Raw genomic sequence first — 26,174 nt, 5'->3', positions numbered from 1 at the left:
CAGCATACAGAGAGGTAGAGAGAGGAGAGAGAGGGGGAAGACACAGCATACAGAGAGGTAGAGAGAGGAGAGAGAGGGGGAAGACACAGCATACAGAGAGGAGAGAGAGAGGGGGAAGACACAGCATACAGAGAGGTAGAGAGAGGAGAGAGAGGGGGAAGACACAGCATACAGAGAGGTAGAGAGAGGAGAGAGAGGGGGAAGACACAGCATACAGAGAGGTAGAGAGAGGAGAGAGAGGGGGAAGGCACAGCATACAGAGAGGTAGAGAGAGGAGAGAGAGGGGGAAGACACAGCATACAGAGAGGTAGAGAGAGGAGAGAGAGGGGGAAGACACAGCATACAGAGAGGTAGAGAGAGGAGAGAGAGGGGGAAGGCACAGCATACAGAGAGGTAGAGAGAGGTAGAGAGCAGTAGAGAGAGGGGGAAGACACAGCATACAGAGAGGTAGAGAGAGGTAGAGAGCAGTAGAGAGAGGGGGAAGACACAGCATACAGAGAGGAGAGAGAGGTAGAGAGCGGTAGAGAGAGGGGGAAGAAAGCATACAGAGAGATTGAGAGAGAGGGAAGACACAGCATACAGAGAGGAGAGAGAGGTAGAGTTCAGGTAGAGAAAGCATCAACAATGTGCAGTGAGAAGGAAAGAGCAGCGATGTTACGAAAGAGCAGCATTGGCCTTCAGAATGCTCCGGAGACCTCCCTGATCCCTTCTCTGCTCTCATCTCCTCTCTCTCCCTCCTATCCCCTGTCTCTCTCTCTCTCCTTCCTATCCCCTGTCTCTCTCTCTCTCTTTCTCTCTCTATCTCTCTCTCCCTCTTTCTCTCTCTCTCTCTCTCTCCCCCTCCTTCTCCCTCTCGTCTCATCTCCACAGCTGAATGTACCGCTGCGCTGCCTGGCCATAGTGTGAGGCCGTATTGATTTTTATTCTCTTTCTGTTCTGTCGGTGGGTGTTTGACGCATAAGTCAAGGGACACTTTGTTCTGTTCTTTTGCTCTCCTCTCCATACTCTTCCTGTGCCCAGGGCTGAGATGGAACCCTATTCCCTATAAAGTGCACTACATCTGACCAAGGCCCATAGGGCTTAGGGTGCCATTTCGGACGCACCTCAGGTCAGTCCATCCAGATACCTCACTGTGCCAACTTTTTTGCCTGGCTGCTGCCATGTGAAAGCCTCCCCATCATAGAGACCACACCCTGTGATGGCCCAGACTCCACAGGGACACTCTGTCCCTCCACTCCAGTGGGGCTGGAATGGGCTTTAAGCTCAGTAGGGCTACTGTCATTAATCAGACCAGTGGTCTGTCCTCTTGACCACCTGGGAGGACAGGTTGACAGCACAACAATGAATGTATCATTTCAAATAGTCTACTGGGCACTTTCAAGATTCAAAGATGCAGTCAGAATGGGGCCTTGATGTCATTGACGAGTGTGAAGGTCGTCAGTTGTGATTTCACTCTCTCACACTCGTGTCTGTGAATCCGACCATTCCACTACAACTCCGTGAAGATTCTTAGCTAGAGCCTATGAAAATCCGTAGACCATTTGAATGGCTTTTGTGTTCCTACAGCTCTTACAGCGGTTCACTCGAATTGGCTTCAGAGCAAATGAGAGAAATCAGGGCGAGACACCTCGAACTTCCATTCCAAATCAAGCATAAACGACTCTGTCACAGAGAAGACAAGGCTTCCTTATTATTCCTCATCTTTTTGCCCTCGGTTGAAACATATTCAGGCCTCTTGTGCACCAAGGCTCAGGCATGGAATATCAATGACTTCTCTTTTCTCTTGCACCTGTGCTGCATTCGAGAAGGCTCTGTTACACCACCGTTATCATAATCACCATATTACGCTTCCCTCTCTGAAACATAATCACTCTAATTGGACGCTAGCAAAAAATAAGAGACAATTTTGTGTGTGTGGGGTGGGGGGCGTCGGGCAAATTTGAAGGAAATAGGAGTTATGTTTGTGTGTTAGTGTGTTAGTGTGTTTGTGTGTTTGTGTGTTAGTGTGTTAGTGTGTTAGTGTGTTTGTGTGTTAGTGTGTTAGTGTGTTGTCTCTTGGGTTGAATGGAGGGTAATTGCGTCGCTGCAAGTACAGCAGTTTCAGGTTGGCGGTAGGTGGGTCCTCTTCAGCCGTGTGTACAGCAGAGTTAAATACTGTACTGACTGACTGACTGACTGACTGACTGACTGACTGACTGACTGACTGACTGACTGACTGACTGACTGACTGACTGACTGACGACTGACTGCTGCGCCGTCTGAGAGAAGCAAACTTCAGTGGCTGCATGGGGCTAACTAGCACCTGACACATACTGCCTGGCTGTTACTGGACTCTGAAAGCCTCCTGTAATTCACTACGCTTCATAACTTATATTCTCTGAAGGAAAACATGCATACTATACAGCTTGCATGAAGGCCAAGTCATTTCAATCACTTCTATTTGAATGGAATCACATCCATGGCGCCTCTATGGCAGATTTACAGGTGTTGCTTAAATCTTGGCAGTAGATGGAGTGACTGTAAAATGTGGTTGCGGTAATACGAATTAGCATTATTGATCTCTGCTCGTTGGTGGGCTGCTTTTCTCTGTGCTTGTCCTCTCACCGTGTAGGCTCAGGCCATGCTATGTGGTGCTGTCCTCTCCTAAGGCGCTCTGTAGCATTTGGATAGAACTCTCACAGGGGCCATGGTTCCACAGGCACCACATCAGGCAAGCCTCCAATCCGCCTCACCTCCACTGCTATCTTTTTCTGGTGTTTAGAACACGCGTCATTCAAACGACCTTTTGATGTCACAGGGCCATGTCCACACGGAGGGCGTGTTCAGCTGCGTTCAAACTGACTTAAGCACGTTGTTAATACCAGCCCTGTAGTATTCCTTCCAACATGTCGTCTGTGGTGTCTTGCTTTCCCAGTTACTGAATGTGGCCCGCTTTGCATCAGGAGAAAACACCAAGTCCTGCTGCCTGCTCCGTCCGGCTCCCATGTCCTCAGCCCTTTTCTGAGTGGCGTTTAACATGGCTAGAAACACGGAGGAACGTCCTTGTGTGTTGACATGGGCATGTGCGTACGTGTGTGGGTGTGTGAGCGTATCTGAGAGAGAGGGAGAGAAACTCTGAGTATTGAGGTGGTAGGAGTGTCTGGTCATTAATGTGAGCGTGTGTGTGAGCGTGAGGAATAGTGCCAAGGAAAGTGAGACGTGAACATAGGCAGATATATGTGTCACTGCACTCATTGTACGTGTGGCAGTGTGTGTTAATGTGTAGTGCCTGTGTGAAGTAATATTATATTGTGCATTACAGGATCTCAGTACAGTACAGATCATTAGTGTCTGATTGGGTGTATTGGTGAAGTAATCTGTAACTGTGTGTGGGTGTGTGTGTGTGTGTGTGTGTGTGTGTGTGTGTGTGTGTGTGTGTGTGTGTGTGTGTGTGTGTGTGTGTGTGTGTGTGTGTGTGTGCGCGTGGCTCTTTGTGGAGATGAGGGGGATTCAGAGAGAGAGAGGAAGAGAGAGAGGAAGAGAAGTAGAGAGAGAGAGCGAGAGAGGCAGCACCTTGGGCAGCAAGCCCTGTAATCACGCTATCATCCAGGACAATCCTTTCATCCCAGACCTTTCATACGGCCCAGAAAAGGCCTTTCACATACGGGAGAGGGAAGGGAAGTGAAAGAGAGAAAGAAATAGAGAGAGAGGAAAAGAGAGCAGAGGGAGAAGGGAAGTGCTTGGGCACCCTCAAGCACTCGTCTCCATCCTGACTGTGAATAACCATGCGGCTGAAGAGGACAGATGTTGAGAGAATTTAGTAGGCTACTGTGTGTGTGTGTGTGTACTCTCCTCATATATTTCAAAGGTCCACCAGTCTTGTGTATCAGGAAGCCTCCCTATCCACACACACACTTTCTCTCTCCCTCTCATTTCCTCTCTTGCGCTCTCTTTTTTTCTCTCTCCCTCTCTTGCTCTCTCTTTCTCTCTCTCTCCCCTCTCTTGCGCTCTCTTTTTTTCTCTCTCCCTCTCTTGCTCTCTCTTTCTCTCTCTCTCCCTCTCTGGCGCTCTCTTTCTCTCTCTCTCCCTCTCTGGCGCTCTCTTTTTTTCTCTCTCCCTCTCTTGCTCTCTCTTTCTCTCTCTCTCCAACTCTTGCTCTCTCTCTCTCTCTCTCCCTCTCGGTCCCATCTCTCACACACATTCAATAAACCGTAATGATATAGAGGGAGGGCCTGATGATGGTGCAGTAGTATATTCCATAGGATGAATAGTAGCACTGTGTTCCTCCATCCCCTGGACTGGACTGGACTAGACTGGACTGGACTAGACTGGACTGGACTAGACTGGGTGTGTTTACCGTGTGTAGACTAGAGCCTGTGGGGCCGTAGAGGGTTCAGGGGCCAGCCAGTGTATTTAGGTGTGTTTAGGGCTAGCAGACAGACAGACGGGTGGAGTTGGGAGCTGGGCAGTGCCAGGGGAATGTTTGGTCAGGACTACCAGGTGTGGGTATCTGCAGGCGGCCAAGGAGGCAGCCAGGGAGGCAGCCTGGGACACAGGGAGCGCTCCGCGGCCGCGGGGGGTAAGTACAGCTCTGTGAGCTCTACAGCTTTTTAAAGGGCATAATTTTTTAATCCACAGCCCTGCTATAAAAACCTGTAGTTATGCCAGGACTTTGCCTTCAGGGGTGAACTTTCAGCGGCTCCTGAAATGGCGTGGCTTTTAGAAAAACTGCTGGGTGCTTTTTAAAACAGCAGTATTTCCTGTCAGCTTTGTTAGTTTTCATTTTGGTGTGGCATTTATCCTAAAACTAACAGCTGGCAAGCTTTGCTGCCTCTGTTACTTTGTCTCTGCCCACCCGAGTCTAAGGCAACATTTAATGTAATCCTATCCAGTCGCTCGCCTAATGGTTGTGTGTATATGGTTCAGAGGGGGTACAGTATACTTGTATATATGCTGTCTGCCAGTGTGTGCGTTCGTGTTTGTGTAAGTGTTTATGTAAGTGTTTGTGAAGCACATCTAACGCAATGCATGCAAGGCCAATTTGGGAACGCTTGAGTGGAGGAGGAGGATGGATGAGATGGTGTGAGTGGAGGAGGAGAAATGGAGGAGAGGAGATGGTGGGAGGGCATAAATAGAGCTGTGACCGATCGTGGACGAGAAGCAGCAGGAAATCTGACGCACAACTTCCTGTTTTCCTCCCCCCTCCAGTACGAGTCTGTCAATTCCTTTCAAAGTGATCCCTCCCTCTCATTGAGTCTCAAAAGCCGGGATACTGCCGGCAGCACCACTGACGACTCACTAGACCATGTTGTACAGAGGATGCTCAAGGAACCCCACTGATGTTGAATGGCGAATCATCGTACACAGCATTCGAGTACGGAGTCGGGTATTCTCTCTGCATGTCTGAAAAAAGGGAACTGGTTTGATGGTGTCTATAATAAGCACTGGTGCGACACACAATCCCATCCTCTGTCAGTGTCACGTGTTAGGATTCAAATCACTTGATCAGACAGGTAGCGTTGTGACTGCTCCTCTTCCTCAGAGTAAAATACTACAGCGTAGCTGGCGTCAGGGACGGGGGTCATCCGCTTCTCTAAGCATTATTAAACCAACGTAATATTCTGCCATATAACTATCCTCTCAGGGCTTGCCAGACGTCCAGCTACAACAGCAAAAACAATGGCCGTCATAAACAGGATGATGATGTCACTGTAAGGGATGGAGGATTCATCAGCAAACGGTTTTACTGAGCATCAGTTGGGATGTTTGGCTGCCTTGTCGCTCTGCATGCTGGATATGAGGACTGAGGATAATAATGAGTCTGCTCTAAGCCTCCGCAATCACATCCTGTTAATTAGCTCTGGTACTGCAGCAATCTCAATCAAACGTTTTTCATCCACACGCTAAAGCAGTGACAGGGACAGGAAGAGATGAGCGCATCACCCCATGACTTTTTCTCTCTGCAAGTCCACATCTGCCTGCTGCAGTTTAAAACAGATTTGCCCAAGTGTTAGTCAGGTTACAGGAGTGTTCCTGATAGATTACAGTGTTTCTACTGCGTTTCTACGGCAACGTGACAGTCATTACCATGACAAAGCATCATAACAGCGTCAAACTTTACCAAGGCCTGTTTCTATCCAGTGTAGCCAGAATACTTTTTTTCAAAGGCTGTCTTGGAAGAATTACCAGACAGACTCAAGAATCAAACTAGCTCTCTTTCTTATTTTGGCTTTTTTTTCTCGAAAGCTGCATGTACGCCCCTCTGTCACTCTGCGCCTGAGTGACAGATTGAAAGATGAGGAGATTACGCCTCCTTTGTTCCAAAAACAAAGAAAAGGAGAGCAGAAAAAGTGTAAAAGAGTGATATACGACACATGCGGAGGGAGGGAGATTGGGAGACAGCGGGAGGGATGGCAGGAGTGTGCGTGATTGAGAGAAGGTGACAGATAGAGGGAGAGCGAGGCTGAGGTCCTCTCCCACACTGAGAGCTCCCATAGCTACCTCCCACTGACTCAGTGAAGCAGGCTGCAGAGGGAGGCAGACACACTGGGCAGGCAAGGACGACTGAAGGACGGAGAGAGAAGAGAGAGAGAGAGAGAGAGAGATGGCTGTTCTTGTTCTTGTTCTCAAGCAGCAAGAGAGATTGAGAGAGAGAGAGAGAGAGAGACAGAGAGAGATTGAGAGAGAGAGAGTGATTGAGAGAGAGAGAGAGAAAGAGATGGCTGTGAGTGCGTCTTTGACAGAAAACAAGCAGCAAGAGACCAACACCTTAGAAGTGAGAGATGGCAGCCCACAGATTCTACACACATGTCATTGCTGAACTGAGGGTAGTATAGGGAAGGGTAGTGTAAGGTAAGGTAAAGTCAGTTAGATTAGGGTAAGGTAGGGTAGGGTAGGGTAAAGTCAGTTAGATTAGGGTAAGGTGGGGTAGGGAAAGGGTTGAGTCAGTTAGATTAGGATAAGGTAGGGTAGGGTAAAGTCAGTTAGATTAGGGTAAGGTAGGGTAGGGTAAAGTCAGTTAGATTAGGGTAAGGTAGGGTAGGGTAGGGTAAAGTCAGTTAGATTAGGGTAAGGTAGGGTAGGGTAGGGTAAAGTCAGTTAGATTAGGGTAAGGTAGGGTAGGGTAGGGTAAAGTCAGTTAGATTAGGGTAAGGTGGGGTAGGGTAGGGTTGAGTCAGTTAGATTAGGATAAGGTAGGGTAGGGTAAAGTCAGTTAGATTAGGGTAAGGTAGGGTAGGGTAAAGTCAATTAGATTAGGATAAGGTAGGGTAGGGTAAAGTCAGTTAGATTAGGGTAAGGTAGGGTAGGGTAGGGTAAAGTCAGTTAGATTAGGATAAGGTAGGGTAGGGTAAAGTCAGTTAGATTAGGGTAAGGTAGGGTAGGGTAGGGTAAAGTCAGTTAGATTAGGGTAAGGTAGGGTAGGGTAAAGTCAGTTAGATTAGGGTAAGGTAGGGTAGGGTTGAAGTCAGTTAGATTAGGGTAAAGTAGGGTAGGGTAAAGTCAGTTAGATTAGGGTAAAGTAGGGAATAGTAAAGTCAGTTAGATTAGGGTAAAGTAGGGTAGGGTAAAGTCAGTTAGATTAGGGTAAAGTAGGGAATAGTAAAGTCAGTTAGATTAGGGTAAAGTAGGGAATAGTAAAGTCAGTTAGATTAGGGTAAAGTAGGGTAGGGTAAAGTCAGTTAGATTAGGGTAAAGTAGGGTAGGGCGAATCAAGTCAAATCAAATCCATTTTATTTATATAGCCCTTCTTACATCAGCTGATATCTCAAAGTGCTGTACAGAAACCCAGCCTAAAACCCCAAACAGCAAGCAATGCAGGTGTAGAAGCACGTTAGATTAGGGTAAAATAGGGTAGGGTGAAGTCAGTTAGATTAGGGTAAAGAAGGGTAGGATAAAGTGAGTTAGATTAGGGTAAGGTAGGGTGGGGTAAAGTCAGTTAGATTAGGGTAGGGTAGGAAGGGTAGGGTAGGGTTTTCCTCATCACTTGCTCTGTCTCTCCTCCCAGTATGTGTACTCCATCCATATCCCTCCCCAGTCAGTCCCTTCACCATGGTGACTAAACTCCTAAAGTGACTGTCATATGATGGCAGGATGCTCTCTTCCAGCTCCCTCGCTTAACCTCTAAAGTCTAAGCCGTTGTGGGGAGAGGGTTCTACTAATCTAACATATGGAATTGTTTTAAGATGGTCATACTATGGATCATTTAGCTATTTGATTTTGAATTGTAGAACCCCTTTAGGTATCCACACAAAATATTTAACAATTATTTCATAAAATATTGAATTAGGCTTTTACTACTATAGCCCATAGAAAAGCATTGAATAACACATTCATAAATGACAAAATAGACAGTAAAAAAAAATCTAAGGTCTTGAAGTGTCTGTCCTATATCTAGGAAATATAGGAAGCTCACAAAATATTTTAGTTTTTTTACACATAATTAACCCCATATTTTTTGGTGCACAAAATGACTTACTTTCATTCGTTTGTATGGGTGACCTTCAGACGAGTCCCGTGACACATGTGGGGATCGTACATCAAAACAGAGAGTGGTCGTAAGAGTAGGCCAAACCATTCAGACGCTACAGATGTTTTTGTGAGAAGGCCGATTTCCGGGATGTCTCCTGGTCCTACAAACACCGCTGTACCTCGGCCACCTTTCATCGCAGATGTGGAAGGCCGACATAGGTGGAATGTGATGGATTGAGACGCAGTGGATTTTGCAGCCCAGGCAACAACAAAAAATGATATCTCTATCTTAAACTGACAGATTTTAGTTTTTTCTTCGAGGATTTTTACTTACAGGACTCTTAAGGATTAATATCTAATCCTTCATGTTCACTCATCTTCCTCCTTCTGTTTCTATATCTCCCTCTCTGTCGCCCTATCCACCCGTCCTTCCTTCTAAACCGACTGACACATGCCCTTTCTCCTCAGGCAAACACATACCTCTGTAGGACTCTCTCACCCTGCTCCCCCCCCAACCCCCCACCCCCACTGTCCTCCACGGTAACCGTGGCTACGCAGCTCGGCGCCGGCAGGGCGGGGCCACTGGGGGAATGTGTGATGAGCATAGACATTAGCCTTTTTGATCGGGGATCACGTTTGATTGGAGAGAAACTACAAAGCCCAGTGCCCTGCCAGGCACCCCTCAGGAATCCTGTAGCTGTCTCTCTCGCTGAAGCTGCTCCCTCTCTGTAGTACATCATTAATACAGAAGCAGACTACAGTGGATATTGCCCCTAATGACTTGGACTGTGGTCGTTTGTAGCTCAGTAGGTGGAGCATAGTGCTTCTAACACCAGGGTAGTGGTAATGATTCCCTGGACCATGCGTGCTTAAAATGTATTCACGCATGACTGTAAGTCCCTTTGGATAAAAGCGTCTGCTAAATGGCATATATTCTTCTTATTATATTATGTACAGGGCTGAACACATCCACGCCCAGGCTGCCTTCCCTCGCCATAGAGAGGTAGTGAGGAAGTGAGGAAGAGCCATGGAAGACACTTTTCTCACCCCCGTGAAGAGTGTTGGTTGTGGGGTTCTGACCTGAGAGGAACCCAACTCCCAGTGGTGGAAAGATCCCCTCTGCTAGCAGCCCTGGCTGCTAGTGTGTGTGTTTTCTCTCTCTCTCTCTCTCTCTCTCTCTCTCTCTCTCTCTCTCTCTCTCTCTCACTGTCTCTCTCTCTCTCTCTCTCTCTCTCTCTCTCTCTCTCTCTCTCTCTCTCTCTCTCTCTCTCTCTCCTCTCTCTCTCTCTCTCTCTCTCTCTCTCTGGGTAAATCTGGGTCAGTCTGCGTGACAGACACTGACCATTATCGCCACTCATCCATGCAAAGAATAGAGATGGGGAGAGGGAGGAAGAGTGGGAAAAGAAGGGGGAGCAAGAGAAAGAGGAAGGAGAGAGATAGAGAGATAGAGCTTTCTCCTCTGTGCTCGTGGCTGAGTGGCGGATTGGATACTCGTCCCTTCTGTGTCTGATTCTTCCCCCTTCACACGTTCACATCTAGTCATCATCTTCCTGTGTAGATACAGAACTACACACACACACACACACACACACACACACACACACACACACACACACACACACACACACACAGTTCGAAACACGCATGTGCCACACGCACACGCACAGATGGTGCTAGGTGATTGGGTAGGGTGATGAGATGGTTGATTCTCCTTCTGATGTCCTCCTGGTGTGACTGTGTGAGACTGTTGGACCTCGGTCTCTCTACGCAAGGCTCTGTAAGTACTGAACATTCTCTCATTTGTCCAGTGCTCTGTGTGTATTAGCCTTGAGTGCTAGCCTCCGTGTGGTTCGCTAACCGTGCTGTCACCATCATGGTGTTAAGATGACAAGGGCACACCGTGCGCTCCACTCTATTTTGAGACTGTCAGAGGATGACAGGGGTCCATGTCCCTCTCTATGTCGCTGCTCGTCTGTCTGTCTGTCTGTCTGTCTGTCTGTCTGTCTGTCTGTCTGTCTGTCTGTCTGTCTGTCTGTCTGTCTGTCTGTCTGTCTGTCTGTCTGTCTGTCTGTCTGTCTGTCTGTCTGTCTGTCTGTGTCTGTTTGTCTCCCTAGTTGTCTCCCTAGTTTTGTCTTACCCCCCACCCCAATTTTCCATCTCTGTTCCTGGTACATTTCTCATTTCAGATGTTGCTGCATATCTCTCTCCTCTGTCCTTCCCTCCCTCACTCTTGTCTCCCTCCATCTCTCCCTCTCTCCACTGCTGTCATTCCACGGTGTGTTCCACAGTAATTATTTACACTGAGCGCACTCTCTCTCCATGTCCTCTAATTTGTTCCACCGGCGACACCTGATGTGCAATTATGTAAAAAGACAAACAAAGCAAATGCCAAACATGTCCTCTGACCTGAAGAATGATGACTGGATCGTACTTGTTATAGCACACTGCCAACACACACACACACACACACACACACACACACACACACACACACACACACACACACACACACACACACACACACACACACACACGCGCGCGTGCACATTCACACATCTACACACGTACATGGACATGCACGCACAGTCGTTCACACAGACACACACACACACACACACACACCAGGGACAAGCAGTGTGACGGCCTTATCTTTCCTTCTCCTCTCCTTAACCCCTTCCGTGCCACAGACAGTGGACCCTAGAATCTCTTCCAGGGATCTCAGGGGTCCTGGTTGTTTCAGCACCATGACACCCTCTGAGTCCTCCTGACACCAGATCTCCGTTAATGAGCCTATTATAACCCTGATCCTCTGTTATCTCAAGTGGAGTCTCACAGAGCCAAGAGGCAGGGGAGATGATAGATGAAGAGCAACAACCTCCCTCACTCCCTCACACTCATCTCCCTCTCCGTCTCTTTTTCTCTCTCCTCTCTCTAAAACACAGGAGAGGGGGATTATGGGAGCTAGATGATGGACACATCATCTATGGGAGCTCTGATATGGACACATTCAACCTGAACCAGTGACTAGGTTTATTTATGTGTTTATTTGGATCGGATTTGGGTTGTGGAAGAGCCATGATTTCCCGTTGCCACTGTCTCTTTTTGGGTTGGGATTTACTGCAGGAAGGAAGAGACAAGACAACACCCCGTATCACATTACTATGTGTCAGATCTGTCTTGGGGAGCACTTGTGTTACAGGCAGTAGGCATATCCCATCCACATGCCCTGGTGGCTGCCATTGGATCACAGGCATAGCATGGGTGTTTATTTGGATCCCCATTAGCTTTTGCAGAGGCAGCAGCTGCTCTTCCTGTGGTCCACAAAAAACACAGAACATGACAAATAACAAAACACTGATAGACCGCTGGACAAAAGGTCTGTAGGTCCAAAAACAATGTCAAGACAAACAAAGTGATACTGCAGAACCTATGCTAACCTTGTAAATGTCACGGTACCAGTGAACAGTAAACGGAAGACATGCCCTTTTGAAAAGGCTAGTCAGGTTTAGACAGGCATTCCTTTCGGGATGAAGCACGCTCCCACAGTATGTTTCTCATCTGTCACACTCGCTAATAAACTCAGGAAAACCAAACCCACCTAAAAACACCCGGCTCCCCTTTAAACTCAACCTGAGGTAATTATCAGTCTGAGCGGTAATCATGTGCGCACTAAAGCGCTGCTGTGCGGATTTGTCTGTTTGATGGGGCAGCTGAGCGTTTGCTGGGCTAATCCTCTTTATGTTGCTGTCTGTCGGAGCACAGTCACACCTCCACTGGGGAGGGCGTCGTCGTTGACTACGTGGAACCCCACCGTGGGTTGTCTTGTATGTGTCGTGTCGCTTCCCTCCGCTCTCTACATGTGTAGGCAAACACTGTAAAACCGCTTACTTCATTCAAAGCTGCTGGGAAATTCACTTTACCTGTCTCTCTGTGTATGTCTGGCTGCAGGGGTTATGCCTGCGTCCCAAATTGCACCCTACTCCCAATTAAGTGCACTACTTTTTACCAGGGCCCGTAGGGTACTAATTTGGGACACTGTTTAGGAGTGCAAACGATTTCCTGGTTTTCCGAGGTTATGAGAAAGCAGAAGGCAGACATACAGTACCGACGGGATTTTAGTGCTCCTCGTTCATTTAATATCTTACTGGCTTACAGTGATAAATCCCCTCCCAGCTCCCTTGTGCGTGGGCCCGGATTATGTGTTCTGTACCTGTTTACTGGGGACAGCGGTAGGTGTTGTATCTATCGGGCCACAGCCAGGGAAAACCTACTGTTGTATGTTGGGTATCTGAGTATCAGAACACAGGGAATGTATGTGTATGATAGAGTTTATGTTACGTGGGTTATATGAGGTATCTGTGTGTTGGAGCCCAGTGAGTGTGAAGGGATGCCCTGTGAGGTGATACTGTAGACAGTGTAGACACCCTGTTGGAGCCCGGCCTCAAGACAGTGCTGAGAGGGAGGGAGAGTGTTTTTCTGTGCTTTCCAGAAGGTAAAGATAGAAAGACAACAGAGTGGCATGTTGCCCTTCCATTCGGTAGGTAGCCTAGCGGTTAAGAGCATTGGGCCAGTAACCGAAAGGTTGCTATTTCGAATCCCCAAGCTGGCTAGGTCCTAAATATGTTGTTGTGCCCTTGAGCAAGGCACTTAACCCTAATCGCTCCTGTAAGTCGTTCTGGATAAGAGTGTCTGCTAAATGACTCAAATGTAATTGCTAACAGGTGCACTGATGCTCTGTAGCCATCAGGTGGCGCTGAGGAGGAGAAGATGAACTGTTGCTTGTGGAGGGATCAAAGGACCAGCCTGCTCTCATAGAATAGACGTAACATAGTAAATGAAAATCCGGGACACTCAAATTAGTCTGATGTGTTACGTTTGGTATGGCTACATAAGACAGAAGGTTGGTCATGGTGGATGGGTGGGCTGCTCCATGTCAGCCCAATGCTGCCACATGGCATACTGGCTGTTGATGTTGCGACTGATTTTGATGTTTCACTCATGCTTATTTTATCTCCCACCCTACTCCACCTCAGCTCCTACCCCTATCCCCACCACCACCATCTCCTCTCCTCCAAAGCCCTGTGCACTCATTAGTAAAAGCGAGAACACACCCAACAACAAGTGTCTGTCTTGTCTCATGTCTCTCACTCCTCGTCCCCAGAAACGTCAAGCTGTTGCCATGGCTAAACAACATGTCTCTCAGAGATGGTGGAAAATAGAGACTGAGGCCCTGGCTGCTAGTGTGTGTGTTTTCTCTCTCTCTCTCTCTCTCTCTCTCTCTCTCTCTCTCTCTCTCTCTCTCTCTCTCTCTCTCTCTCTCTCTCTCTCTCTCTCTCTCTCTCTCTCTCTCTCTCTCCTCTCTCTCTCTCTCCATTTATCATATAAATTTGTAACATATTGTTTGAATTGCAATTCATAACATATCATATGAACTGTAATTCGTAACATATCATACAAATTGTAATTGGTAACATATCATACGAAATGAATGATAGACCTCCACAAATGAACACATACCATACCTAACTTAACATATACTAATATGAGTGTCCCTGATTTTGGTTTACTATGTATGGATCCATATTTCATGACATCATTTCATCTTAACACCTGTCTGCATATCGTTTACAATATTGAATATTCCAGCATCATGACTCAAACGAACATGGTTCAGAACATCTTGTACTATTACACACAGTGCTGGCAATGGAGGTGACAAACAACACAGGCTGGTTAAAAGCAGTGTGGTGTGTAGTTGAGAGAATTCTCCTGCTGCAGTAAGCGACCCAGCAGCACCCACCCAGATTTCTAGCCTGAGCCTCCCAGACAGACAGACACACAGCCACCAGCACTGTAACAGACGGAAAGACAGCCTCTCCGCCTCCTGTCTGTGCTGCCTAGCCTGCCGTCCATCACACAAAACCCTTGAAACCCAGTCACAACCACCAACACCCACACACACACACACACCATCTCCCCAGAGTCCCGCATCCATCCCTGACTGCTCTCCTCTCTCTCACACACCCAGACAGACTGACATACTTCACCATGCAACTGCTCCGTATGTCAGCCCAGCGCTGCCACACGCCATACTGGCTGTTAATGGTGTTGATGTTGCGACTGATTTTTATGTTGTCACTGATGCTTATTTTATCTCCCACCCTACTCCACCTCAGCTCCTACCCCTATCCCCACCACCACCATCTCCTCTCCTCCAAAGCCCTGTGCACTCATTAGTAAAAGAGAGAACACTTGACTCAACACACCCAACAACAGGTGTCTGTCTTGTCTCCTGTCTCTCACTCCTCGTCCCCAGAAACGTCAAGCTATTGCCATGGCAGAGGTTGTGGAAAATGGAGACTAAGACGCTGGCTGCTAGTTTCTCTCTCTCTCTCTCTCTCTCTCTCTCTCTCTCTCTCTCTCATTCTCTCTCTCTTCCCCCTTCTCTCTCTCTCTCTCTCTCTCTCTCTCTCTCTCGTTCTCTCTCTCTCTTCCCCCCCTTCTCTCTCTCTCTCTCTCTCTCGTTCTCTCTCTCTCTTTCTCTCTCTCTCTTCCGTTCCCTTGTTCTCTCCATTTCTCACATTTTTGTCCGTCTCACGCTTGCACCATATCTCCTTCTATCTAATTCTCTCAAATGTTCTCCAGTCTTCCTCTCCTGCCCTCCTGTTCCCTTTCCTCCATCTCCTCCCCTGTGTGACATCAGATAGGAGCCTGCCTGTTAATATTTTCAACACAGTTGAAGTGATTGTGGAGTACCTCCGTCACTCTGCAGAAGCCAAGTAAATAGCCAATTAGTGGATTCAATAAAGAGAGTAGCTGTTCTTGTGCTCCTACCACAGTCATCTGGCTTAAATAAATTGAACAGAAAACTTCCTCCTTCAAGAGACAAAACCGGTCTAATTTGTGAGTCTTGTCGGGAGAACCTTGTGCAACTCTGTCAAAGACATCTGAAGTGGTGCTGATAGCGTAGCTGTGTGTCTCAAAAGCAGCCTGCTCAAGCCACCATGAGCCTGACGCCTGGAGCCACAAAGCCTCTTAACTAGAGTCAAGTAAATACTGTTGTAATAAGGTAAAGCTGAGGCAATGTTGGAGCAATAACCTCAGCATAGCCTTGTGAGAAGACAGCTATTTGCTTGGGATTTGGAGGAATAAGGAAGGATAGTGGGAATAGTGTAGAGGAAGAGATGGACGTGTTTGATGTTCCCTCTGCTTATGACCCATGCCTGTTCTCTCCATTCTTCTGTCCACACACACACACACACACACACACACACACACACACACACACACACACACACACACACACACACACATACACACACACACACACACACACACAGTTTGCGAGTCTCTCTTTTTTTCTCCAAGTAGTTGAAATTCCCTCCATCATAGCTGTGGTTTGATGTAGTGGTGGTGTCTTGGACGTGATAGCTGGGAGAGTGTGGCGGAGAATGTTTAATTGCGAGCGCTACAAACTAAGGGAGGAAAAGGCCATGTGTCAGGACAGCGTGGCGCCTGCCTGCCTGCTGTGGCAGGGCTGTAATGGAGGCAGCGGTACAGTCAGTGCTGTTTAGCTGATATCAGATCGATATGTCACACCGTCCTGTCTATCCCACAGCACAATGAAAGGCTAGCTCCTCGCTGCCCTGCTACGACACTGTTCCTCTCCTCTCTCCTTCAGACCTGAGAGACCCACCGTCCTCCAGTCCAGTCTTGAATGTTAAATCATTCCATTACATGAAGGATGCTAACATGCTAACAGCTCTCTAAATGTCATTTCTGCTGGTTTTGGACATGTCTTCCTGGGTAGCAGTTATCATGTTAGGAGAGGCTAATTCAGATATTAGATATTTTTTTCTTCTCCAAATACAAAACTCATGTATCATGAAGGCTGTCTTTGCAGACGGCAGGCTAGGCTCAAACAGTTATGGGAATATGTGTTTTGGAGTATGACATTTCCTTCACAAATGCATGCTTTAGCATGCGTCCATGGAAATGAATTGATGGGACAGCTTTAGAGGCGTCATGTTATGTACTGTACTGTGTGTGTTCCTATATCCTGCTCAGTAATCAAGCTGTAGGGGGCTAGTGAGGATTGAAGTCCTCACTAGGCCTGGCCAGGAGGGTACACCTGACAGGTCGACCTTGGGAAGACAGGTTTACAAAGCTGCTGATGAAACCGAGGATCCACGTGTGTCAGAGGCTACGGTTTAGTTGGATGCATATGAGGTTGTGTACAGTGTGTCTTTATGTGTCTGTGTGGATGTAATCGGGTGTACGTGTGTGTGTGTGATAGTGTTTGCCTCTTAACATGAGATAGTCTGTTAGTGTCTCCTAGTGGTGGGAGTAGACTGTCTAGTCTACATTGTTTCCGCTGTGTGGGTGTTTGTGTGTTAATGGACTTGTCAGTTCGGCTCTCCCTGCTCCGTAGCCTCTCATGCAGAAAGCCCTGTCTGATAATCTTCCCCACAACATCCCCACCCTCCCAAGGCCTCTTCCACTGCCTCACATGCTCTGTGAAACCAGGAGAGAGGAGCAGAGAGGAACGTGACAGTACCACCCAGCCTTGAGGGATCTTCATACACCCTGTTAGCATGGTGCTAGCGCTACATGACTATTAGGAAAATGGCCGACGTTCATTTGAACATCTCGATCATTCCCTTAGTTAATAGCTGTTTGCATCTGATCACTCGTACCTTGGTGGTGAAAAATCTCCTTTTGTACATAATGTCTGTCTGTGAACAAAGACTAAATCCATTGAAATGGCAGGATAGAGACTGGAGAGAGGGGTGATGAGTCAACAGACAGGTGTTAACATCTTTAACACTCTATTATCTTTAACACTCAAACATCTTTAACACTCAAACATCTTTAACACTCTAACATCTTTAACACTCTAACATCTTTAACACTCTAACATCTTTAACACTCAAACATCTTTAACACTGTAACATCTTTAACACTCTAACATCTTTAACACTCAAACATCTTTAACACTCTAACATCTTTAACACTCTAACATCTTTAACACTCTAACATCTGTAACACTGTAACATCTTTAACACTCTAACATCTTTAACACTCTAACATCTTTAACACTCTAACATCTTTAACACTCAAACATCTTTAACACTGTAACATCTTTAACACTGTAACATCTTTAACACTCTAACATCTTTAACACTCTAACATCTTTAACACTCTAACATCTTTAACACTCAAACATCTTTAACACTCTAACATCTTTAACACTCTAACATCTTTAACACTCTAACATCTGTAACACTGTAACATCTTTAACACTCAAACATCTTTAACACTGTAACATCTTTAACACTGTAACATCTTTAACACTCTAACATCTTTAACACTCTAACATCTTTAACACTCAAACATCTTTAACACTCTAACATCTTTAACACTCTAACATCTTTAACACTCTAACATCTGTAACACTGTAACATCTTTAACACTCTAACATCTTTAACACTCTAACATCTTTAACACTCTAACATCTTTAACACTCAAACATCTTTAACACTGTAACATCTGTAACACTGTAACATCTTTAACACTCAAACATCTTTAACACTCAAACATCTTTAACACTCTAACATCTTTAACACTCTAACATCTTTAACACTCTTATCTTTAACACTCTAACATCTTTAACACTAACATTTTTAACACTCTAACATCTTTAACACTCTAACATCTTTAACACTAACATTTTTAACACTCTAACATCTTTAACACTCTATTATCTTTAACACTCTAACATCTTTAACACTCTAACATCTTTAACACTCTAACATCTTTACATGGCAAGGATGTTTCAGTTTGACTCAAATCCTGCCACCAAGCTGTTGCCGTGGAGACCGGGCCCAGCATGAGGGATCCTATCCAATATTCATGTGACGATTTAGCACCAATTCCTTCCTGCATAATCACACACACACACACACACACACACACACACACACACACACACACACACACACACACACACACACACACACACACACACACACACACACACACACACACACACACACAATATTCATGTGACGATTTAGCACCAATTCCAAACTGCACACATACATACACACACACACACACACACACACACACACACACACACACACACACACACACACACACACACACACACACAATACTCATGTGACGATTTAGCACACACGCACCATCCTACTCAAAGAGCAGTAGAGGAATGCAAGTGTGAGCTTTAAAAAGTTGAGCTAGTCACAGCATATCATAGTGTCTGAGTCATTGATGCCGTATTTGACTCATTCGTCACACACACAGCAGCCAGACCCGTGGAGGCCTAAAGAGCTCCCACTGGGACTCCCTCCACATCTCTCTCACTCTCTCTCACTGGCACATAAAACTATGGCTTCTATCCAAAATGCGACACACACACCAGTGTTTCCGTTAAGAAAATGTAGTTAAGAAAATGTTTTTTCCTTGTACATTTGAAAAATCTAGTTAATGTATGTAGATAAAGTTTTTTTTGCATTTTGAAATGTAGAGTTGGTATTTAAGGAACAAAAGGTGGTTTTGAGCAGAAATGAACTATTTGGCTAATTGTGTGATGTGGGTGTGTTGATGTGTTAAGAGTTTAGAAAAAGTATCTTAAGTATAGGTAAACCCTTGTTAGAAATTGTAGAAAACTGTAATAATAGCCACACCATACCAAACCTTCACAAACATTTCAATACTTAATTATGGTAATATCAAATGTAAGTCAAGCCATTGTTTTCCATGCCTTTACCATACCTTTACCATGCCTTTACCATGCCTTTACCATGCCTTTACCATGTCCTTGCCATACCTTTACCATGCCCTTACCGTACCTTTACCATGCCTTTACCATGCCTTTACCATGTCCTTGCCATACCTTTACCATGCCCTTACCGTACCTTTACCATGCCTTTACCATACCTTTACCGTGCCCTTACCGTACCTTTACCATGCCCTTACCATACCTTTACCATGTGAGCCCTGCCTATGGGCACTAGCACATGCAGCTCTACCCATATCCCACTGTTGCCAAGGTGATGTCACAGAGCAAAGAAAGGTTTCTGTTTATCTACTGCCACTCTCTCTCTCTCTCTCTCTCTCTCTCTCTCTCTCTCTCTCTCTTTCCGACACACACATATATCCTCTAGCTGGACAGTCAGATATATTTTCTAAACAACACTTGAGTGTCCTTAATGAGGCAATCTGGCCATCCCTGCATAACCATTACCGTTAGTGTCGTGATTAGCCTGGAGCCCTTTAGTCAGCACATCCATCCCTGAACCCACACACACACACACACACACACACGCACGCACGCACGCGCGCGCGCACACGCACACACGCACACACGCACACACGCACACACGACACACACACACACACACACACACACACACACACACACACACACACACACACACACACACACACACACACACACACTGTCCTCAACTGTAGCCTTATCTACTAAATTCCGCCCCTCTCTCCTGGAGATGAGTTATCTGTCCCCTGGTGTCCCAGTGTTCCAGTGTCCCAGTTTCAGTGTCAGGTAGGGAGAGACGTGGCCTGGGTGACCCAGCAGTGCATAATGAGACATGTGACTCAGGTTCCTCAGCCCCTCAGAAGCAGCTTTGTCAGGACGGTGTGTCTCTCTGTTGGCAGCCTGGCAGGGGAGGCCTGTAATGTCAAGTGTCAGTGCAGGCGTCGTCACCGAGGGTCCACGGGGTCGCGCTGCCTCTCTGCACCACACCGCAGCGCAGCGCAGGCCAGCCTGTCACATTGTGCTTCACTGCTCTCCTACACCCTGTGTTACAGTTGGAGCTCTCGGGTCGGGGTGTGGTGGTCAGTCTGTATTCTATCCCTGCTGTGCCCCCCTCCCCATCCCTTCTCCCCATCACCGTGCCCTCTGTCCACTTGTAGACAGTGCTACAGGATTCAGGCCCAGTGATCTGGAGACAGGCCTTTTAATTGGCTATGTTCTCATTAGCATCAGTATGGGAGTGATCCAGGCATCTGTCTCCCCTGCCCCTGCTTAGCCCCCAGCCAGACCCTCATCACCTCAGGGGGCACCGTCCGGCCAGGCCCTCTCTGCCTGCTCAACAGCCTCATTATGTCCTCTGGTTAGTCCATACTACTAGCACACTCTGAAGCCCCCAGATTCTTATCTCTACGCCTGGATCTGTAGAGGAATCATTACAGGTGAGCCATGTGGAGTAGCCTCCCTACTCCCTCACTTCTCTCTCTCTCTCTCTCTCTCTCTCTCTCTCTCTCTCTCTCTCTCTCTCTCTTTCTCTATTTCTCTATTTCTCTCTATTTCTCTATTTCTCTCTCTCTATTTCTCTCTTTCTCAATTCAATTCAATTCAAGGGGCTTTATTGGCATGGGAAACATATGTTAACATTGCCAAAGCAAGTGAAGTAGATAATATACAAAAGTGAAATAAAAAATAAAAATGAACAGTAAACATTACACTCACACAAGTTCCAGAAGAATAAAGACATTTCAAATGTCATATTATGTCTATATACACACTGCTGTGATGGCACACTATGGCATTTCACCCAATAGATATGGGAGTTTATCAAAATTGGATTTGTTTTCGAATTTTTTGCAAGTCTGTGTAATCTGAGGGAAATATGTATCTCTAATATGGTCATACATTTGGCAGGAGGTTAGGAAGCGCAGCTCAGTTTCCACCTCATCTTGTGGGCGGTGTGCACATAGCCTGTCTTCTCTTGAGAGCCAGGTCTGCCTACGGTGACCTTCTCAATAGCAAGGCTATGCTCAATGAGTCTGTACATAGTCAAAGATTTCCTTCGTTTTGGGTCAGTGACAGTGGTCAGGTATTCTGCCACTGTGTACTCTCTGTTTAGGGCCACATACCATTGTAGTTTGCTCAGTTTTTTTTTAATTCGTTCCAATGTGTCAAGTAATTATCTTTTTGTTTTCTCATGATTTGGTTGGGTCTAAATGTGGTTCTCTCTCTCTCTCCACTTACTACAAGGGCTCAATAGCTATCCTTCAGAGAGCTATTGAGACTCTGTGGCTGTGAACTGTGCATGTTCTTGATCTCTCGCTATACCTCTTTCTCTCCCCCCCCCCCCCCCCCCCCCCCCGTCATTCTCTTTTTCTGTCTCACACACAAACGCACTTATCCAACACACGCATGGCCTTTGATTTGACTGTTTCATATCATGCACATTAGATGCAGCGTAGGTTTTTCTATTAAATTTGATGCGGTTTTAGGGTTGCACAACATAGATAACGGAGAGAGAGAGATAGAGAGGGAGGAGAGCAGGGGAAAAGAAGAAAGAAATGGAGTGAGAGAAGGGATGCTGGAATGTGATAAAGGATGCTGTGATAAGCATTGTGATGGGACTGAGCCTGGAGAGGAGGGGGGGATGGAGAGGAGAGGAGAGGAGAGAGGGAGAGGAGGGGGGGATGGAGAGGAGAGCTGAATAAACAGAGGGATGGAGAGGAGAGAGGGAGAGGAGGGGGGTGGAGAGGAGAGAGGGAGAGGGAGAGGAGGGGGATGGAGAGGAGAGAGGGAGAGGGAGAGGAAGGGGGAGAGGAGGGGTTAGGGATGGAGAGGAGAGAGGTAGAGGAGGGGGGATGGAGAGGAGAGAGAGAGAGGAGGGGGAGGGATGGAGAGGAGAGGAGAGCGGGAGAGGAGGGATGGAGGGATGGAGAGGAGAGAGGGAGAGGAGGGATGGAGAGGAGAGAGGGAGAGGAGGGATGGAGGGATGGAGACAGCCCCACAAGGAGAGAACGGGAGACAGCCCCACAAGGAGAGAACGGGAGACAGCCCTACAGGAGAGAACGGGAGACAGCCCCACAGGGAGAGAACGGGAGACAGCCCTACAAGGAGAGAACGGGAGACAGCCCCACAGGGAGAGAACGGGAGACAGCCCTACAAGGAGAGAACGGGAGACAGCCCTACAAGGAGAGAACGGGAGACAGCCCCACAGGGAGAGAACGGGAGACAGCCCACAGGAGAGAACGGAGACAGCCCCACAGGGAGAGAACGGGAGACAGCCCTACAAGGAGAGAACGGGAGACAGCCCTACAAGGAGAGAACGGGAGACAGCCCCACAGGGAGAGAACGGGAGACAGCCCTACAAGGAGAGAACGGGAGACAGCCCTACAGGGAGAGAACGGGAGACAGCCCTACAAGGAGAGAACGGGAGACAGCCCCACAGGGAGAGAACGGGAGACAGCCCCACAGGGAGAGAACGGGAGACAGCCCTACAGGGAGAGAACGGGAGACAGCCCCACAGGGAGAGAACGGGAGACAGCCCCACAGGGAGAGAACGGGAGACAGCCCTACAAGGAGAGAACGGGAGACAGCCCCACAGGGAGAGAACGGGAGACAGCCCCACAGGGAGAGAACGGGAGACAGCCCCACAGGGAGAGAACGGGAGACAGCCCCACAGGGAGAGAACGGGAGACAGCCCCACAAGGAGAGAACGGGAGACAGCCCCACAGGGAGAGAACGGGAGACAGCCCCACAAGGAGAGAACGGGAGACAGCCCCACAAGGAGAGAACGGGAGACAGCCCTACAAGGAGAGAACGGGAGACAGCCCTACAGGGAGAGAACGGGAGACAGCCCTACAAGGAGAGAACGGGAGACAGCCCCACAGGGAGAGAACGGGAGACAGCCCTACAAGGAGAGAACGGGAGACAGCCCCACAGGGAGAGAACGGGAGACAGCCCCACTGGGAGAGAACGGGAGACAGCCCTACAAGGAGAGAACGGGAGACAGCCCTACAAGGAGAGAACGGGAGACAGCCCCACAGGGAGAGAACGGGAGACAGCCCTACAAGGAGAGAACGGGAGACAGCCCCACAGGGAGAGAACGGGAGACAGCCCTACAAGGAGAGAACGGGAGACAGACCCACAGGGAGAGAACGGGAGACAGCCCCACTGGGAGAGAACAGGAGACAGCCCTACAAGGAGAGAACGGGAGACAGCCCTACAAGGAGAGAACGGGAGACAGCCCCACAGGGAGAGAACGGGAGACAGCCCCACAGGGAGAGAACGGGAGACAGCCCCACAGGGAGAGAACGGGAGACAGCCCCACAGGGAGAGAACGGGAGACAGCCCCACAAGGAGAGAACGGGAGACAGCCCCACAAGGAGAGAACGGGAGACAGCCCTACAAGGAGAGAACGGGAGACAGCCCCACAGGGAGAGAACGGGAGACAGCCCTACAAGGAGAGAACGGGAGACAGCCCCACAGGGAGAGAACGGGAGACAGCCCTACAAGGAGAGAACGGGAGACAGACCCACAGGGAGAGAACGGGAGACAGCCCCACTGGGAGAGAACAGGAGACAGCCCTACAAGGAGAGAACGGGAGACAGCCCTACAAGGAGAGAACGGGAGACAGCCCCACAGGGAGAGAACGGGAGACAGCCCCACAGGGAGAGAACGGGAGACAGCCCTACAAGGAGAGAACGGGAGACAGCCCCACTGGGAGAGAACAGGAGACAGCCCACTGGGAGAGAACAGGAGACAGCCCCACAGGGAGAGAACGGGAGACAGCCCTACAAGGAGAGAACGGGAGACAGCCCCACAGGGAGAGAACGGGAGACAGACCCACAGGGAGAGAACGGGAGACAGCCCTACAAGGAGAGAACGGGAGACAGCCCCACAGGGAGAGAACGGGAGACAGACCCACAGGGAGAGAACGGGAGACAGACCCACTGGGAGAGAACAGGAGACAGACCACAGGGAGAGAACGGGAGACAGACCCACTGGGAGAGAACGGGAGACAGCCCCACAAGGAGAGAACGCCCTACAAGGAGAGAACGGGAGACAGCCCCACAGGGAGAGAACGGGAGACAGCCCTACAAGGAGAGAACGGGAGACAGCCCCACAGGGAGAGAACGGGAGACAGACCCACTGGGAGAGAACGGGAGACAGACCCACAGGGAGAGAACGGGAGACAGCCCCACAGGGAGAGAACGGGAGACAGCCCCACAGGGAGAGAACGGGAGACAGACCCACTGGGAGAGAACAGGAGACAGACCCACAGGGAGAGAACGGGAGACAGCCCCACAGGGAGAGAACGGGAGACAGACCCTACAGGGAGAGAACGGGAGACAGACCCTACAGGGAGAGAACGGGAGACAGACCCTACAGGGAGAGAACGGGAGACAGCCCCACAGGGAGAAGCCTACAGAAGGAGGAGAGAGATGAGGGGAGAGGAAGAGGGGGGCAAATTAGGGGCACAGTAGTTATCCTGAAAGACTTGGCGAAAGAAATAGAGGGAGCATAGTTTGAATGAGGGCCAATATATTTATCCTCTACTTTCATGGGCAATAATAGGCAATTATATAGTTTCAGATACATGATAATGAGGTGTCAGGAGGGAGGAATGATTGCTGTTGAAACATCTTACACATTACAAATCCTACATGCACACGTACACTTCCAAAGACATACACCCTCACAAGTACACAGATACACACCAGCTCACACATGCTCACACACGCTCACATACGCTCACACAGGCTCACACAGGCTCACACAGGCTCACACATGCTCACACACGCTCACACAGGCTCACACAGGCTCACACATGCTCACACACGCTCACACAGGAATGTTTAATGGATATTATGGGTATGCAAAGCCACACCCACCCATTCAAATTGCTTTAAATCCCAACTTCAGATCAGGATTGCAGAAATGGCTTGTTTACTATTGGGAATTTCAATCAACACTCTCACTATCAGCTTGCTGAATCATGCTTCCTAATGCCTGAGTAAACCAGTAGAGAGCCTAATGCAATTACTGTAAGCTGACTCTGAGTATGCATCAGAATCATTACAAGGTCATTGAGGACTCAGTATGCCATTCATTTCTCATCTGTATGTATTAGTTGTTCATTCGCTTGGTGGGTAGAGAGTTGTTGTGGAAGGCAGGTCGATAAACCATTTTGTTTTCTTGTTTATTTGTCCTTGTAAGACACACAGTACTCTTGCTATGTTAGCACCTTGTATATGTACAAACACACACACACACGCACACACACAAACATCACTTGCTCACTTGCACAGAGAGTGGAAAAACAAAGTGGCAGTAAAACTGGAGTAAAATGTCAGGGTTTTTTTACATTGAGAGATTGAGAGAGGTAAGACAGGTGTGTGTGTTAGTGTTAGAGGTAAGACAGGTGTGTGTGTGTTAGTGTTAGAGGTAAGACAGGTGTGTGTGTTAGTGAGAGAGGTAAGACAGGTGTGTGTGTTAGTGTTAGAGGTAAGACAGGTGTGTGTGTTAGTGTTAGAGGTAAGACAGGTGTGTGTGTTAGTGAGAGAGGTAAGACAGGTGAGTGTGTTAGTGAGAGAGGTAAGACAGGTGTGTGTGTTAGTGAGAGAGGTAAGACAGGTGTGTGTGTGTTAGTGAGAGAGGTAAGACAGGTGTGTGTGTTAGTGAGAGAGGTAAGACAGGTGTGTGTGTTAGTGAGAGAGGTAAGACAGGTGTGTGTGTTAGTGAGAGAGGTAAGACAGGTGTGTGTGTGTCTGCTTTACTGTGTCGTGTTAGTAATTGACCCTCTCTGGGGACCACTGCTGCTAGGTTAACAGAGATATACATCTTGTGTCACCTTGTGGGAATTGGTGTGTACCGCTCTGTCACCAGGCATGGCGTTACCATAGTGACCGACTGGTCCCTCCCTGGTCTGGTC

The sequence above is a fragment of the Salmo salar genome, chromosome 03 (assembly GCF_965601325.2).
Source record: "Salmo salar chromosome 03, fSalSal1, whole genome shotgun sequence".
Taxonomy (NCBI): Eukaryota; Metazoa; Chordata; class Actinopteri; order Salmoniformes; family Salmonidae; genus Salmo; species Salmo salar.
This window is presented reverse-complemented; position numbering follows the sequence as displayed.